The sequence below is a fragment of the Mastigoproctus giganteus genome, chromosome 14 (assembly GCF_048544385.1).
Source record: "Mastigoproctus giganteus isolate SK-2022 chromosome 14, ASM4854438v1, whole genome shotgun sequence".
NCBI lineage: Eukaryota > Metazoa > Arthropoda > Arachnida > Uropygi > Thelyphonidae > Mastigoproctus > Mastigoproctus giganteus.
In genome coordinates this window covers 52425837-52445693 of record NC_143588.1, presented here as the reverse complement: position 1 = coordinate 52445693, position 19857 = coordinate 52425837, and positions in this window count along the sequence as shown.

Here is a 19857-nt window from a genome sequence, read left to right as displayed (position 1 = left end):
TGATCTTTAACGATTGTGGTTCCTTTTGCAAGCTCTCGCACCCTGCGGATTTCCAAACAGTTCTTCAGTGTTCACCATAATATTCAAAACATGCTAGTCAAATTCTTGTGAACAACCGATAATCTGCGGATCAAAATAAAATTCATTGTGAATTTTAAAATCGTATTGTATACCAAGATGCACCTACCAGTAGTAACCTTAGAAAAAGTTTTTTAAGAAAAAGATCATAAGGGTTCTTTTGAGCAGCTTAAGGTTCATCTCTATTCGTTTCCTACACTGAAATTTCATTGGTACTAGAAATTTCGTTTTGATAACTTCAGGATTTAATTAAGCAAAAAAATATAATAATAATAATAATAATAATAATAATAATAATAATAATAATAAAGCGTAGACGATTACAGACTAACACGAGATGACACCGACGTATACGAATATTGAAGCGTATATATAATAAAAAAAACTGATAGGGTAAGAAAGGCGATAACTGAGTAAGAGAAAGAAAGCAAAAAATGGAGGCAAGAGTTCTTTCTTTTCTTACATGAATACAAAAAAGAAGAGATAAAAAGAAGTTAATCAGCAGGCTCTTACTTTACTGAAGTGGAAAAATTACAGAAAGCTAAGCAGAAGTGGTAAACAAGATGACTAGGTGCTTTCAACTATATTTACAGTTGAAAAACCAATCGAACCAAGAGAGAACAGTGACAAGGAATCAGATTGCTAGAAATTAAGTGCTATGCACTCATGAGCCAAAACATTATGACCAGCCCTGTCTTTCCAGGAGTGGACTCATCCACAGCATTCCACTTACCAGGAGTGCGGTCACCTGGTCAACCGGCGCAGCATATATAATGGCAGCACGGTAATGCCTGTCAGTTCGTCAGTTCGAAGCCCGTGCAATAGAAAAGGGAAGGACTTAACGGAGTTTGAATGAGAATGATTCTGGGCGATAGGAAGTATCTCAGCAACCGCAGGCATTGTCGGCTGTTCGAGAGTCACCGTAGAAGGTGTGGCGGGAATGGTCCGAAGAGGAACTCAGTACCACCCAACGTACCGGACGGGAAAACCACCACTGGTTGGCAGTCGAGGGGAACGGCAGTTGGCATGAACTGCCCTGGTCAACAGACAGCTCACGATCCCTCATCAATTAACGGCAGACTATAACCAGGGTGCACAGAGAAACATTTCCGCGCATACCATCCACAGGATGCTCTTGCAGATAGGCCTATAAAATAAAATAAAAATAAATTTTTTGTTTATACTCCGGCACGACAACCAAGTCAGTAGAGTTTACAATGAATGGTCAATACAAATATTTATCGTATTTAGTCATCACGGGCTTGAACCCCGGTCCACTCAAGGAACGCGTGCTATTCACTGTCACTCCTGACCAGTGGGCTATGGCGTAGGCGATCGGTTCATGTGCCATGTTGGGCGACCGTCACCGACACCTCCGCATGCAGTGGGCACGGAAGCACCGTTCTGGACATCGGACGACTGGGAAAGTCGCCTGATCCGATGAATCAAGGTTCCACCACGATCATGCCAATGGGCATATGCGTATTTGACGGTTGCAACTAGATTGCACAGAAAACAGTCCGGCGGCGATAGTATCATGGTTTGGGGGACGTTTCATAGACATCATTGGGTCTCCTCATCCCCAATGTACACACCCTCACCAGCAGATCCTACCTCGGCATTGTTTCTGAACAAATTTGCCCAACATAGCGACTGTATGTTATCCAGATGGCACTGGACTCTTTCAACAAGACAACGCCCCGTGTCAAAAGGTCCACATTGTGCGGGAATGTTCGAGGATCACGTCCAAGCATTTCGTGTGCTCCCCTGGCGTCAAATTCCCCCGAAATCAATCCCATCGAACATTTGTGGGATGCAGTGGAATGAAGAATTCTCCATTCCACTGCATCCCACAAATCACGCTAAAGAACAAGAATGAAGCATTCGCCATTCCACTCCATTGCCGAACTCCAGGAACTTCTGTCTAGCTAGTCCAAGACACCTGATGACTCCTTCCGCGGTCTTGTGGAGTCGATGTCAGACCGGGTGCAAGCGGTTATCACGGCGAAAAGCGGGCCAACAAGCTATTAGATAGATGGTCATAATGTTTTGGCTGAAGGATGCAACTACAGTATTGTATGTAATTGTCACATCATTTTAAATTTTTTGTTTTAATAAAAACAAAGGTTTTTAATTTAGTAAGTAGTAAGTAAGTTGTTTTAGTAAGTTACTATTTGTTAAAAAACCTTTTTAACCTTTTTGTTAAAAAGGTTTTTTAACAAACAGCAACTTACTGTATCTCCAGGGGAATACCTCAAGAGGCTTACTGTCCGCCACCTTCTTCGCAATAACACTAGCTCCATTTTTAGCTCAAAACTGTGAACAATTTATTACATATGCTGACGATTTGAAATTTTTTGTAACCGCTAAAGAACAAGAAACTGCACCCCATCTATCAGAAGAAGCAAACAAGGCAATCAGGAAGCTAGAAGAATATCTGCACTACATTGGCCTGAAACTTAATGAAAAGAAAACTGCCCAAATGACCTTCACCAACAAAAAGAAGAAAAATGAAATTACGATTTTTGTGAACAATTCCTGAGTCCAAAAATCCCCCGCACATGTCGACCTTTGGCTTTAAGTGGGATGAAGGATAAACTACATACCTCACTTCGAACACATTAGGAAAAAGACATACGCAGCACTCTGGAGCACTAGACAAGAACTCACCGGTCTCCGAAGTCCTCATCTTATGATTCAATACATCCTTAAATGCGTTACACCGATTCCGTTGTACGCATCGACCCCCGAAAACAACATCAAGGCCTTCTTAGGAGAAGAATACTGGCTCCTGAGATGGCTAAATAAGATCGCCGAAAAACCGTTTACCATTTCAAGAGCAGTCTACACCCTGGAAGCAGTGGCGGATTTAGCACTTGAGAGGCCCCAGGCGCAATTCAATTTTGAGGCCCACCTCTAAATATTTTCGGTACCACTACAGTGTGCATTCTACGCGCACGTTTTTACTATAGCACGATCTCTAGATTTGGTGTTGCGGTTTTAATCATTTTGGTTGCGCAATTCTTTCATACATATTTTAACTAATGTTTAAATGAAAAAATGACACAACTACCATCCCTCCCAAATGTAACATTAATACACGAAAACAACAAATCTCCAAACCAAAGCGATAAAATAGTTAAATCATACACCGCGCCGATATGATATGAATTCATGGTCCCACTGTAACCTACAGGCAGGAGTGCAGAACAGAAGGTACGTAGCATGAGCACATGGGCTTGCATAGCAGTCCCTGCCTGTAAATTGCACGGTATCACGGTAGAATGCGGGCTATAGTAGCACCATATTTTATTACAGGCCTTCCCTACCTATCTTGCAAGTTGCAACTTTTAAGAGGTAGAAAATTTTAGATTATATAACTGATCTCTCTATATTTACTCTCTTTTATTCATCATTACTGGTCGAGGTGGATTTTTTTTTATAAAAGTGCATAAATTGATTTATTAATAAAAAAATACATTGAAACAACATAGTTATCAGTCTGTTTATTAAACATCAAAAATATATTCGAATATAAAATAACATCACGTTTTGTTATTGTATTAATTAGATGGTAGGTGTGCCAATGTCAATGGGTGTATAAAAATGGGGATTTTTTTCCAGTATAGCCAATGATAAGTTTAATTTTTCAATTTATGTTTTTGTCATTGACACAAAGGTAGCACTGGCTATCCTGAAAACGTTCCGATTTTTATGCACTTAAATAAATATAAAAATTAAACTAAATAGGAACTTTTCTCACTTTAGCAAATTTATCATTGACATCATTAACAACTGACTTAAATACAACTGAGATAAGGAATTTCGTAAGTAATTTTTAACTCTTTTAAGAACTGAAAATGAATGTTCACCACTCGCGTTGCAAATAGGAATTGTCAAAAATATTTTTAGAATTGTTTCTACATTCGGAAATGTAGATTGCAAACCCCCAATTAATAATTTGTACATGTCAAACAGGATTGGCGACATTTTCTCCTTTTATGAATGCAATAAAATGAACAATTTCATCTTTAAAATACCTAATGTCAATATAATTTTGATATTTTGTAGATATGCTTTCCACACATTCATTAAATTGGACGTCAGGCATTTTAAAATTGAAAAATAATTCAAAATTCTTTAGTACATCACTGTAAATGGTACTTCTCCGAGATGTTTCAGATATAAGTACATCACAAATAACCTTATGTACGTTTATCACAAAATTTTGTTTTGCAGTAACGGTAATAAAAATGAGTTTATTCAGTAACGGTAATAAAGATGAGTGTAAGAATTTTAAATGAAACAATTTTATTTTTTTTTTTTGAGACCTGAGATTTGAGGCCCCCTCGATTTAAGAGGCCCCGGGCGCGCGCCTCGTGCACCTGTGCGGAAATCCGCCATTGCCTGGAAGTATATCATCATAACCAGAAACATCTTAACTCTGGCAAAACTACTAACGGAGAGAATAGATGCGCTGAAAGTGGGAAACGTGATCACTCGCCCTCAGATGATACGACCGAGAATAAACAGGGAAGAACCAAGTCTTAAGTGCGAATTGACTCAATTGGAATCTCTGGGGAAATTCTTCCCGGCAAATACTGTACTGTGAATTATTTTAATAATTTAAATATAGATCCAGAGAAACTATGTACAGACAAAATGTATAGGATAGAAATCTTTGGTAATGTGTACCGGAAGGTACAAATATAATAAGAAGACTAACTTAATTTGTATAATAATATTTAGCACTTAACAATCATTTAGTAATTAATTAAACTCTCTAACCACATGTGGTTCATTAACCACATGCTCTGTGTTTTTTTATCTACAAATTTTGTAAATAAGTTCATGTAAATATGTTTATAAATACTAATGTAATGCACACCCTCTAGCCACGTGCTGTTTATGAGTGTCTCGAAAGAGAAATAATAATAATAATACATTTTGTTTTGTTTACATTTTTATTTTTTGCTTTTTGCACAAAAATCGTACCTCAAAATATAATATGGTTTTGGATATACAAGATTATTTAGTTTATAGGTTAATTATTATAAGTTTTGATGTTGTTTTAGGGTTCAAATATGCTCGAATTAGTATTAAAAAGGAATAATGATACTAAAGCTGACAAAAAAATTAAAAACTGGGGGGGGGGGGAACCACTTCCCATTACACTTGTCCGTCCCCTGTAATAGTTTATATAGTTCTTCCTTGAATATATTCAAGCTACCCACCTCTACAACACCAGATGAAGTTTGTTCCAACAATCAATCACCCTTTGGCTGAAAGCAAATTTCCGTTCATCCGATCTTTAACCATCCTTCCTCAATTTCAATTTATGCCTCCTCATGCGTGTAGTCTGAGCAAGAGGAAAGATTTCATCAGCATTGAGCCTACTCAATCATTCAAAGCCTAAAACGCCTCAATCAGATCTTCTCGCAGGTGTGTAGTCTCCAAACGCTGTAATTTGCAAAACAGAAGCCTTTTCTGGTAAGAGCATCCATTTGCTCCCCTCACCAATTTTGTTGTTCTTTTGTACACCCGTACCAACAGATTCACGCCCCTTCCTAAAATGTAGCTTCCATACCTATAGGCAATACTCAAGTTGCCAAGTTTTGCTGATGATTTACAGGTAGGATGGTTGATTAAAGCCCAAAATAGGCTATTTTGCTTCAAAATGAAACAGATCGGTTACACAAATGATCTCAAAAATAGCGACTGAAGTTGAATGCTTCTAAACGTAAGGTTTGAACAGATTCCTTCTGTGACAAAAAGAGAAAATCACCAAATAAGATGTTGCAAATTTACTTAACCACAGCTTTTAATCCATTCAAATCAGCCCAACTGCTAGTTAGAAAAAAAAGAGAGGATAAAAAAAGAAAACATTGATATCCAAATAGGGTGTACTCCAGTGAAGAAATTTTCCTTCCATATGAACCTGGGCTTTATGGGACAAAAGACTGACTTTTGGATGGGACTTTGATAAAAAGAAGGCTAAAACATATGTAGCTATGTGGGCGATCAGGCAGGAGCAAGTTGTGGGTAAGAAACCCCACAATAACGACAAAATATATCTAAAAGATGCCTCTTTCCGATCCCACTCTCTGCTTCTATTATTTGGTCCTCAGCTCCGCAGAGACTATGGACTGGAATATTGGATCCTGAGGTGGGTCAATCGGTTAACTGGACGACTGTTCACAATACCAAGTCTCCAAATTCGGCCTAATTCCATATAAAATACAAATTACAGCTGCAAATATCCACCCTCTAGCAAAACTCATCACAGAGATGGTAGACTTCAAGTATCATAGGTATCCAAACTTAGAGGGTGAACGAGATTTCAACTCAAGACTACAGTCAACAATTTAATATGTCCGAAAAACATGTTCCCAACCAAAACAAGCAGTCTCTATAATGCTCTCGCCACATATCCCTACAAATTTTAAAATGACAAAAGCTATTGTAAACACGCACTCAAGAGTTCTTACTAATTCACTGATATATAGCATAGCAACCAATTCCGATGTCAGAAAGAGCAACGCAATTGCAATGACCAATTTATCATAAAAATGTTGAATACTTCTGACAAACTTCCAGTGTTATGGGCATAACAAAATACTGTATTCAATGAATCTTCAGAAGAAATGACTCGTGTTAGGGAGCGAACAAAGCCGTAGCCGAGTGGTCAAACAAAAAGTGCACAAGTACACGTGCTTTGAGTGACCAGGGTTCAATTCGTGACTGCTAAATGCAGTGCTCTTTCTTGTATTCTCCTTATCTTGCAAACTCCCTGTGGTCATCCCGGAGAATAAACAGAATATTTATTTAACATTCTTTATAGACATTCTGTAAAATTATATGCATTCCTAACTGAATTTGTAGAGGTTGTAAATTAGCAGATTTTAGTTATCCTAATGAAGAATTCAAAGTACTGATCAATCTTTAAATAACTGTACATATTTTCGTACCATCTGTTCAAGGCCCAAATAGTTTAAACAGTGCATTTAAATAGTATATACGATATGTAGATATAATATATACGCAGTGCATTTAATCTTGGTAAACTGATTTATTATTTGTGTAAGTTTAAGTAATTACTGACATTTTAAGAAATAAGAATTTTAAAGTTTTCTTTCTATTTAAGAGTAGATTCCATTAATCACAATGCTCTAGTGCTAGGATTTTATAGCCTTTCCAATACAAATGTTCAGCTGCGTGCTACCCTTTGTTCGGCAACCTCTTTTCACTACGGGTCAATATATGGTTTCTGCTAGATGCGAGAATCAATTCGAAATTTTGGAATGAAAATTACAAATCGAACTTCCGAAAGCAGCTCCATCTGCGTTGCCTAAATGTACAATACATCTGTTGCCATCTTAAACCAACCCCATAATCACAGCATTCCTATGAGCTTACGGGTCCGCCCAATCGTATTTTCTTATGCAAAGTTGCAGATTTTTAAAGAATACAAGAGTTCAGCAATTTTATATTTTCCTGGCATTTATTATTTATTTTATTTATTATTATTGTTATTTTTTTATGTTTAATTGGAGGGGCACTCACGCCAAGTTACGACTGACTGTAGACGATCCTGCAATGTAAATGAATTAATAAAAAAATATGATCTAAAGAAGCATCCGACATTATTATTGCATCATTCGCTTTCGATTTAAATTCCTGATTATATTCGGGGAGGACGACGAGAACCAGCAAAGTTTACAGTTGTGTGGTATTACAGTTGTGGTATTATAGTTTACAGTTGTATTCACTGTGTATTTTGTGCCATCATACGAACTGGAACATTTTGTGCAGGACTCATGGGTTATGTTGGTCATACCCATAGGCCACATCCGCCGGACACACACACACACACACACACACACACACACACACACACACACACACACACACACACACACACACACACACCTCTTAGAAAATTACTTAATGCTTTAATACAAAGTTTAAAAATATTAAGTTCCACGACTGAATCGTTTGCAAGCATGTCCAAGCACAAAGAATCATGATGAACCGCGGTCATTTGTCGATAAATTATCAAAGTCGCTTAAGTATCGTAAGTCATTCGCACGCAAAAAAACAAAATGGTTATTTTGGATGCCTACTCAGGAGTTCTTGAACTCCTGCCTCATCATCCTAGGGAAACGAACCTCCATGTTTATGAATCTACATTTTAAAATTCGTTATAATCGATTTCGTTAAAAACGGGTTAGGCTATATACGGACATGGGTCAATTCCAGTTAACACATGGAACTTCTGTGAATGTGCGGGGCACAGAGCTCTACCCTGAGTTGATCGAGGTTGTAAGGTGACCTGGACCCAATCTCGGTTTTATCCTCCTCTGGCAATTATTCTCAGTGGTATACATTAACCAGTTGGCGTCAAAATCATGGATATGGGACAACATCTCATGCGGCAGGAAACAATAGGAAAAATGAAGTTGTGTTGGGATCCAGTGCTCCAGTGATGGGAGCACTGGAGCACTTTTAAGTGCACCGCTGGAATCATCCATGGTCACGTCTTCCACAACGTGACGTGAGAAATATTGGACAAATTCATGTAACAAAACTATCAAATAGTTTTATCAAATGTTCAGTTAAGCTAAAAAAATGACTGGAAAAAACCATGGTATTTCAATGGCCTGACCAATGTCCTTGGTTCTGATGCTTCTTGGAACCTATGCTTGTGGGTGATCCCTTAACCACCAATATCCAACTGTGAAGAAAGGTTTAATAGTGCTACTGTTGGATGTATCTGAAGACAGTTTTCCGATCTGTGACGTTTTATAGGTTCAGGCTGAACTACACGTATTAAACTACATTCCACTTGGCATTTCTCATATTGGGGAATTAATTCGCAACTGAAGTTGGCAGTAGTTATATCATCAGGGTACCTATCCACTCACGAATGAGGCCAAATAGTCCTGGAACGACCGTCTGGATGATAGTTCCCACTGAGAATAAGTAACAATACAATGTAGTCTTCAATACTGGGGAAGTGTTACTTATCCGAGGCATAATGAAACAGGCAACTCGTTGGGAAGGAATTCACAACATGAGATGTTACGTAATGATGCCCCTGTACAACTTCGGTTGGTTTACTGTGTATAGAAATGACGCTAATGCATAACTTATATGACAGATGTTAGATGCTTAACCAAGCCGATACGTATTGTTGAGTAGCATTTTTACCACAGATTCCAATTTATTCAGATTTGGGCTAAGCCCATATTGCTGCAGGCAGGATGATATTTTGCTAAGAGATGTAAGAATTGGTGCCATATTGTATACTTACTCCCAATCCTTTTAACTGTCAACTATCTTAAGTTTGATGCTACCCAAGTGGTACGTTACCCGATGTTCTCAGCACATCTAAATAATCACTGTATATAGAACTTGTTGAAGTAGCATACACTAATTACAGGAACTCCTCGACTTACGGAAATTCGACTTTACGTAAGTTTTTGCCGGCCGATGCAAACTTTAAAAAAAAATCGTTTAAACGTAATTTGAATCCCGTAGGAATAAACGGAGGTATCGTGAAAATATCGTAATGTGAACCAAATAACAAATTGTTGTTGTGTTTTTTTTTTTTTTTTTTTTTTGTAATTCGTTCCAAGTCCTTGGAAGTTGAAAATTTCGCTATATTACTAAGCTATTTATCTCTCTAAAAGATCATATTTATAATGGAAATTGCACTACACTTTCTTCTTTATCATAGGTTCCCGTTATAAGAATAAATTTTGAACGCCTTTGATATGTTTTCTAAAGCGCATTTCTGGAGGTCACGACGAAAAAACAATAAAAACAATTTGCACTTTCAGGTTTATTGGGCTTTTCTGTTAGCGCAATCTATTATAAACGGGTAGTAAACTCGATCTTATTGCATTTGCGATAATCCCGATAACTGGAATTCTGTGGGTTTTTACGTTACGCCATTATGGCGAAATGAGTTCCCCTTCATTGAAATCTTCAATCATATAAAAAAAAAAAAAATTCAGAATCTTCTCTTCATTCCTACTGACGTATTACAATGATGAAGGGAAAGGGACCAACGGAAATCGCAAGTGCAAGCAGTGCCAGGAAACGAAACAAAACTGGTTTAGAAATGATGAAAATTATTAAGAAGTACAAAGCAGGACAAAGTTTGTCATCTATTGCAAGGGAATTACGTCTCCGGGCATCAACAGTGAATACTATTTTAAAGGACAATGCCGGTATAAAAGAACAAATCAAAGGACCAACGCACTTCAGATCAACAATGGTCGCAAAACAGCGTTCAGGTGCTATATCGAAGATGGAAAAGCTCTTAATAATATGGATAGAAAATAAGATTCAGAAGCAAGTGCCCCTGAGTTTAATGACCATTCAAGCAAAAGCAACAAGTATTTATAAATATATTAATTATAAATACGGCGAACCCCAAACCAAGTTAGTGGCATGCAACGGGTGGTTTAATAGGTTCAAGCATCGCGCTGGTTTCCACAACGTTAAAGAATGCGATGAAATTGCCAGTGCCGATTCTGCAGCGGCAGAGAAATATTGTGATGTGTTAGAAAAAAATATTGATGAAGGCGGCTATTCAACGCAGCAAATTTTTAACGTTGACGAGACTACTCTGTATTGAAAAAAAAAAAAGCCGGATGAAACATACATTGCCAAAGAGAAAAATACAATACCAGGTTTCAAAGCGTCAAAAGATAGGGCCACGCTCTTGCTTGGGGCTAATGCAGCGGGAGATTACAGATTAAAACAACCGCTTGTGTACCATTCTGGAAATCCTCGTGCATTTAAGGGGAACCAATAAAGCCACCCTACCCGTGCATTTCCGATCGAAACAGAGAGCATGGATAACAATATCTCTCTTTGAGAGATTGGTTTAAATGCTGCTTCATTCCCGAAGGTGAAAAATACTGTAAAGACAACGACGTTCCTTTCAAGATTTTGCTTCTATTAAATAATGCTCCTCGACATCCTACGCATCTAGATGATTTCAATTCGAATGTGAGAGTCATATTTCTACCGCCAAATATGACTTCACTCATCCAACCTATGGATTAAGGTATTATTTCGAATTTAAAAGCATACTATTTACGCACAACATTTGCTGAGGCATTGTCTGCAGTAGACGATGAGAAAAATTTTACGTTAAGAGACTTTTGGAAATCTTACAATATTTACCACGCCATCTTAAACATCAGTAAGGCCTGGACGGAAATTACTAAAAGTTGTTTAAGCGGCCCATGGAAAAATATTTGCCCACGGCACGTAAAAGGCTTCGAAGAGTTTGAAAAAGACGAATCATATGAAGAGGTTACAGATAAGATTGTAAAGGTTGCAGAGGTACTTCAGTTGGAGGTTTTTGCCAAAGACATGGAGGAGTTAATAGAGGAAGAAGAGAAGGAATTATCTAACGAAGTACTTTTTGATTTGCAGGCAGCGATAGTGAAAGAAGAAAATGCCGAAGAAGCTCAAGATGAACCAAATGAGGAGCCAAGATGCTTCATCGTCAGAGAGATGGCAATGGCATTTCGTGAAATTGCATGGACAATGACGAAGATGGATGAGAAGATGGATCTTGACAACGAACGATTCTTAAAAGTTAATAGAGGGGTGAATGATATGCTTGCTTGCTACAAAGAAATCTACTATGAAAAGAAAAAAGCTACCGTCCAGTCATCCATTAATATGTTATTTCGTAAGGTTGAGCGGCCGACCCCTTCTAAATCTCCACAGCCCTCAACCTCCGTAGCTCCTGTTCCTGTACTATTACTATTATTTTACTGGGAGTTCCTGTACTATTATTTACCACCCAGCTCACCAACAGCTACATAAACGTCATTAATATTCATAAATATTAGAAACAGTAAAAGCGACCCGAATCGAAGCTTGTGGCTGATTTTACGAGTGGTAGTCCACTCATAAAACCAGCCCATGAAGGGTAGTCGTAATTATATAAACTACCTTCTGTCTCCTACTACTAAACCATCTCTTTATCTGTACGCAACAGCTTGACCCTCAGGCCACACTTCTCCAATTTATACAACAGTTTTGTGGGACTACATTAAAAGCTTTATAGAAATCAAAGTTAATGCAAACGCTGTTCAAAACATTCTTTGCATTTTGTTCTTTGGTTAAAACTTCATAATATGTAGTTAAATAATCAGACGTGACACCATTTTTCGGAGTTAACCTTAATGATTGACTCCGAAAAAAATTTTATTCATCCATCATGCAACGGTGGTACTTTATCTAGTTTTAACAGTATTATATCCATAACAAAGAACTCCGTAGTATTCACTAGTACAGAATTCACACTTACTAATGAGTACCCTTTGAGCCGTCTTTGTGAAAAAGAGATGTTTGCACATCTCCGATCAATAGGGAAATTACTGCAAAAGGTATTTAAATCTATTATCATTCTTGTTTAAAGTCTTTACAAGTTGCTTAATTAACGCCAATTTGTTAGGGTTCAATATTATTTGAAACTAGTATGCGCGTGTTGTTTTTATGAAGCACTTTTTTTTAAACGAAATATGTGCAAACGAGTCAAATTAATCCAAGTATGACACGTATTTTATTTCAATCCTGGAGATTAAATGTATTGAAGTGTATAATTAATTTATAAAAGTATGTATACTCGTAGCAAAATTATATCAAATTTGTTTATATGCACTTATTCTGGAAGATGCGAGCTTGAAATTTATGTAATGTTTTTAAGGGGAGGGAGGGCACAAGGTATAAAACTTTGGGAATCTCTGGTATAACCTAAGGATAAAAATCGGAAATTTTTTTGGCCTTATAGTGTGGCCTTGTTGGGTAGCTGATTTATGGCATTTTTAAAGTCACATTTATTAAGATTTGTTAGAACAGATGGCCGTTATATGGACTAATCTAGGTAGCATAAAATATTGTACTAACGCCACCTTGCGCTGTTCATTATAAACAATTCTGGAAGGTTCCCTATTCGCGATTATACCAGAAAAACAGCCATTCGTGGGTAACCTTGTTATAATAAAAAAAAAAAGTCCAGAGTCGTTTTTGCATAACTTATTCAAACACATGAAAATGAATATGTTTGCAAAAAAACCTGTATATGATGGAGAAAATTTATATCATTTTTAAGTCGGAGTCGGCAAAAGAATTGTTAAAGAAGGAAGATAATTAGGTACACCCCATTCTATGTCTGCGTAATCGTGAGTCTCTTTTCAACTTCCATAATAATTCATACAGTTGTATTTCAAACGCGATTCTTAAAATCTGTAGAGGAAGCATAAAAATCTGATGAATTTTACGAGGGACTACTTTACTAATTAAGAAAATTAATACGAAAACGAAGCGTAAGATAATATGTAATTAACTTTAAGTGTTAATTAATTTCCGTCTTAATAAAGAAAACAAAAAAGCAATTTACGCCAACTGGCCAATAAGTGCCACAATTATAACGAGTATTGTGTGAATTAAAACAATATTCTAAAGTGACGAAAAGCACGCCCGAAAGCGTGTTTTAGGCGGAAAAATTTAATAGAACCTTTAAATGGTAGATTCTTAATCGCTGTTTTAAATAAATGAACAGAAACTCAAAAAGAGTTCAGTTTCCGTAATTTATTACACATCAACCATCTTTTCGGGATTCATCTAATGATAACAAACGTTGTTGTTATCCGTTATGCACACGGTGATGTCTATACGCAGTTGTTGCAGTCTCCTGAACACGGACAAAAAGGAGTATGGGGGGGAATAAACATCAATCATGCAAGTGCATTGAATACAAAGGGCAATATTCATGAAATGATAACCCCGTTGTGGGCTTCGAACGGCCTACTGACTAAAAGCATTTTGCTCCCTTCAAACCAAATTTACCTACACGCTGATTTGGTAACGGGGGCCGTCGGTATTAAAAGCAATCCCTACCTCAGATTTGCGTTGAGTAACAAACCATTGCGTGCGTGGTAGGGAAATAATTGCAGCCCCATTATTCAACAAATTACTACGTGTATGAGATGTTTTTATTCGAAGCCAAACGGTCAGTGAACAACTCTTAATATGCGAAGAGAGAGAGAGAGAGAGAGAGAGAGAGAGAGAGAGAGAATCCATAAAGAGCAATAGAAATCGATATAGTGGAAGCGGCCTGATATGAAAATGACATCAAAGATGTGGCATATAGATCTAGACGCTCGATTCTCTGAAGCAAAAGAAAGTTTCTCAATCGATTGGCCAGCCTGTAATCCGTAGTACCAACTAGAGTTTCATCACACGTTCTCTCTTTGACCTTTATTTTTCACTATTCATCATATCCTCTCCCAACACACACACACACACACACACACACACACACACAACACACACACACACACACACACACAAACACACACACACACACACACTGGCTGTATTGTGCTTCCAATCTGCTTGATTTCCGTTTTATATGTGAAAGAGTAACAGAAACTGCGCTGAAAATTTCAGGCCATCCCATAATAAAAGTCAGGAGTGCGGAGCGAAACTTCTGTAAAAGGCAGCTTTACAAAAAATTTTAAACGAATGAAATGCTGAGATCATGTCTTTTTTGTGAGAGAACGTCCTGAAATTGTAAAAGGTCTATCAGCCCGCCTCATTGCGCAATCAACTAAAAAGAATGCGCTGTTTTATAAACCACACACCAACTACTGCCTCTAATCTACATCAATGTTATTGGAGTGCAGGTATCGAGAGGAAGAGGGGGAAAAAATGTAAAACGGGAATTTTGGACACTCTGGGAACAAACCAGTTCAGCTTCTTCCTTCATTAATACTTCGAAGATCCATGTTGCTATGACAACCCATCCGAATCGCTTGCAAAGCTACATTAATCGTAGTGCAACTGCGTCACTTTCTTCTTCAGAAATCAATACTCAAGACAACGAAAACGCATCTCTTGAAGGTGGCGCGACCACCGAAGCGGAAATACATGGCCACACGTAATAGCCTCGCCTCGTGATCTACCGTCCCATCTTGCCAAGCGAAGACGGGAGCAATGAAGATTTCAAAATGAATCACTTACAAACGCAACTAAGTTAGGAGCGCCATTTTTTTTATTTTGTTTTTATCTTCCTTTTCCAATATGTGGAAGAAAAGAAAGAAGTATTTGCTGTTCAGCGACGCACCCATGTTATGAACGCAGAGTGCGTACCTACGGATGCAGTAAGAAAAGACGAAGGAGGAGGAGTATAAAATAAAGCAAACTTAGAGCATTGAGAAACCAAAAGAAATTAATGCAGCGTTGTTTCTGCTGTCTTTTCAGAGCCATGAACATAATCAATAATGCAAGTTAAAAATCAAGACACTCTTAGGGATAACGTGGGACGAAGGGAGCGGGGGGGATACGCTTCTACAGCCTGAATTTGACACGATTGGTAGTGGATTCATTCTGTATTGGACACACCTCTAACTCCGCCTTTCTCCGGGATTCTGCCTAGGTGGGTGTAGCAAAGCACTTCTCGTGTCTTCCTTCTACGACTTTCTCCCCCATATACTTATACAGCGTTCATGCTCAGCAAGTTTCTGTAAACACTGCCACCTGGAATATTTTTCATAATTCCCCTCTAACGCTACTTGCTCTAAAGGATATCCATAAAACACTGAACAGTTTTACACCCGGTTTTAACTACTCGTATATCCATCAAATTAAAATAAATTATATGATTTCATATACGTTGAAAAGAACCATTACAGTGAAAACGATAATTATCATTTAAAACACTGTATTTCGGCTATTTCAAGACTACAGTTCAAATTCATGCCACTAGCCCCTTTAGTCAAACGGTGTTCATTTATCATTTCAAATATCTGAATAGTCAGTATGAATAATTATTCATGTACACAGATAGTCTCTTCATTATCTTTAGTAAACTCATAAATCAACTGGCGCTGAGCACTGATATCAATGGGTTTAGTTCATAACCGCAAATATTTAATCACAATATTACTAATTTTATACAGTACGATTGTTTCTGTACAAAACTTTTCTTACAGGTAAGCTTCTTTTTTTTTTTTTTGGTAATGGAACTCGCCTTTACTAATATTTGGAATACATAAAAGAACAGGAATTAAAGCATTAAGAACTTAATTTCTATTTTCTCGACATGTGAGAATTACACGAAACTTATATATACATTTTTTTTTATGTAGAGCCATTATTACAATCCTCATTTTAAATCTACTTTTCTGGCTAACTGTCATCTGCTACAAATTATTCTATACTTTATGTCGCCACAAGAACGGCACCAACAGCCAACCAAGACGCCGATATAACAGCCGCACGGTACAAATGGTAAGTAATACATTTTTGACTGAATTAGACAGCAATTTAATAAGTCTACATTTTTATAAACTCATATATTCCTTAAACAAAAAAAAATTTTAAACAGTAACATCATTTCTTTCTTTTTACTTCTGTTCCATAAATGATGTGCTATGGCATCTGTGTACTAAGATATCAACATGACTGCAACAAGTGTTTTTGAATAGTTGTTATTCAAACGTTATTAATTTTTTTGAAATTTGTTTCAAATTTTTGAAAAGTTGTTATTTGTTGTTATTGTGTTTGTTGGTACACACAAATCAGGTCTGTACACACAAATCAGGGGCCGATTAAAGTGTTGCGCAAGCTGAAAAATCGCTGGAATCGGTTACTACAATCCCGATTCACGAGGACTCTATAAATTCCTCTAGTCTATGACGGGATGCTAACCCAAACCTTTACAAAAACGTGTGGTGAAATCATTTGTCATTCGAGGAAAAGGCTCGAACTTGTGAAACCCAATTTTGAGTTTCTTCCTCGAATTTCAGTTCTTTACAGATTAATGGTTAGCAGTCCGAAGACCTTCATCAAGACATCTTGCAGAAATGAAGACATTATTTGAGAACAAAACTGCGTGATATACATATTTTAGGAGTATTCCACAAATACAAAAAAAAAAAAAAAAGAGAGATTCTGCAGTTCTTCTAAGGAACAGCAATTAGATCAAAGTAATCAAAGTATACTTAGGCCTATGTTAATTATGATAAGGATGCTGATTAACATGCAATACGAAAATGTGAAAGAACCTGAAGCAGAATGGACCATAAGAAGTTGAAATCGTAACTAAAACCATTTTGTGTGCTATAAGGATAATTAAAAAAAAAAAAAAAAAAAAAATTCTATACCTCCATCTGAGACCGGTAATTCATCCTCACCTGAATACACCTCAAGTTTCTTCCACTGACAGATTCGAATCGAATCTAAATCTTTCAAAGGAATGGTAAGTGACGGAGCCGCTATCTTATCAGGAGACATGAACAGAACAAAGTTAGTTGTTATTTCTAAGTGCGCCAATGACCTTTTGGCATGACCATCTCCAAAAAAACAATAAAATGAATGTCCGTAACTACAATGATGCAAACGTATCTCTAGATATTTGATACTGCATAATGAATTAATACTGAAACGAACTTCGATTCACATACTGTGGTATTTTTATCACACAATAAATGTAATAGGTAGCATAGAATTAAATCAGTCTCTACTGTTGGCGATTTAAATAAATTTTCTGTTTATACTCCGGCACGACAACCAAGTCAGTAGAGTTTACAATAAATCGTCAATACAAATATTTATCGTATTTAGTAGTCACGGGTTTGAACCCCGGTCCACTCAAGGAACGTGTGCTATGCACCCTCGCTCCTGACCACTGGGCTACGTCAGGCCTTTACTGGTACTATACTGCAGGAAACAATCCAATCAGCAGTATGAAGCAAATCAGTATCCATCGAGTATAATGAGAGCAACAAATATCAAGCTTTTTTTTTTATTTTTATATATTTCAGTAAACATCAGTTTATTTTTCTCAACTCAAAATGGCCGATATCAACTTTGGATATAAAACTAATTCACATATTTAGGGAGAAAAAAATGATAACAGTGGTGATACTGTAGAACTTGGAAAATAACATTTATAGTGAAATGAAGGTGCTGATTAGCTCTCCCGATACAAAGTTCTAGAAGATACGGTTCTCAAACTCTCGAGGAATCCTCATCACTGCAACAAAGTACTTCTGTGTTGTTCGAGAAGGCGTAGCCAACGTGGAAATAACGATTACAAAACTGTCATGAATAAATGGTTGAGATATCTTGGATACATAAATGGGAAAGAACTATGAAAAAGAAGTGAGATGCCTGCGGTTCTTCAAGAAGTTTCAGTAGTGCATGGGACAGTGACATATGCCATGACCACAAAATTACAATGAAAGAACAAACTTGCGCTGCTTATTTTAAAAATAAGTAAATATTATAAATAAAAAACACTTAAGGCCCACCAAAAATACTTCATACACTTCCTGGCCAAAATAACAGAAATCGAACCAGTATCTTATAGAACCTCTGAATGCGTGAATTACAGATCGAATTCGACGTGGCGTGGATTAAACTAGTGGCAGAAAGGTATCTAGTGTAATTTTATGCCTTTGTTGTAGTAATAATTCGTATACATATTCAAATGCATTCCACAGATTTTCAATGCGATGCAGGTCTGAAGAGTGGAGAGGAAGGGTGATTAAAAATATGTATCTAAATTCATCATGTTTCTTGAACCATTCACGAACAGATCTAGCATGATCTGTTCGTGAATGGTACGAACAGATCTAGCATGATGGAATACCACATTATCATCTTGAAAGTGACTATCTCTTTCAGGATAAAACTGAATCTGAGCATATATAATCTGATCAATTTCTTAAATATGTAGCAGCCCTTTGTCCTATACGAAATTACAATGCCATGCAATTAGGACCACGTTCTAATAGTGCATTGAGCAGCCTTTCGTTCAGATTACAAAGAATCTTTGATTGAGAACGCAAATAATTATTTATGTATAATTCTTTGCGTTAACACTAGAAAGAAAAGGAAAACTCAAATTGGTCAACTGGATATGGATAAAACTATATACAAGTATTCATTATGTGACACTGGAGCAATAGACGACGGTATGTTGGGATACACTACAGTTTTTGAATCCGGAGATTTTTTAAACTTCGCTATATCTACCATACAAAAGTAGGAGCATCGTTGTGATTTGTAGACGCTCTCCATATTCGAGATACAGCAAAGTGCATATATTTACATCTACCACAAAATCATCCCTCTTACGTTGACCGCACCTACCACAGCAGACATGAGGTACCCGCAACTTTTCTTATTACCCATACGCATTTCAAAATAGGCTACTAACCGATGTTTTGCTTCACACTTATATAATATCTACAAATATGCAGAAAGAGACTGGAAATAACTTACAGAGTCGTTTGGTAGCCATAGTTAACTTCAAAAAATAAAAAATAATAAATAAAAAATAATGTTATATAACAATAATAAAATAAATCAATAAATAAAACTTATTATATAAATACTACCGGGTGTTAAATATCACAGTATTAAAAAGCACTTAGGTAATACATATTAAGTATCGCAAAAATATAAAATCTTCAATGTGTCAAAATATTGCCACTACGAAATAACCAATGACACTTTTGGATTCAGGATGCCAAATACATATAATATTTAAATATAAACATTTTTGTTACATAATACAATAAGTAGTTAATGCTGTCATAAGACGCAACGTAAAATTACGCATCATTATGAAATGCAGTAAGCTGCATTTTTAAATTACTTTCCTCATTTATATATACAGTATTTATTACTATTTTTTTTAATTTTTTCCCGTTTTGTTCAACTGAGTATTACTGA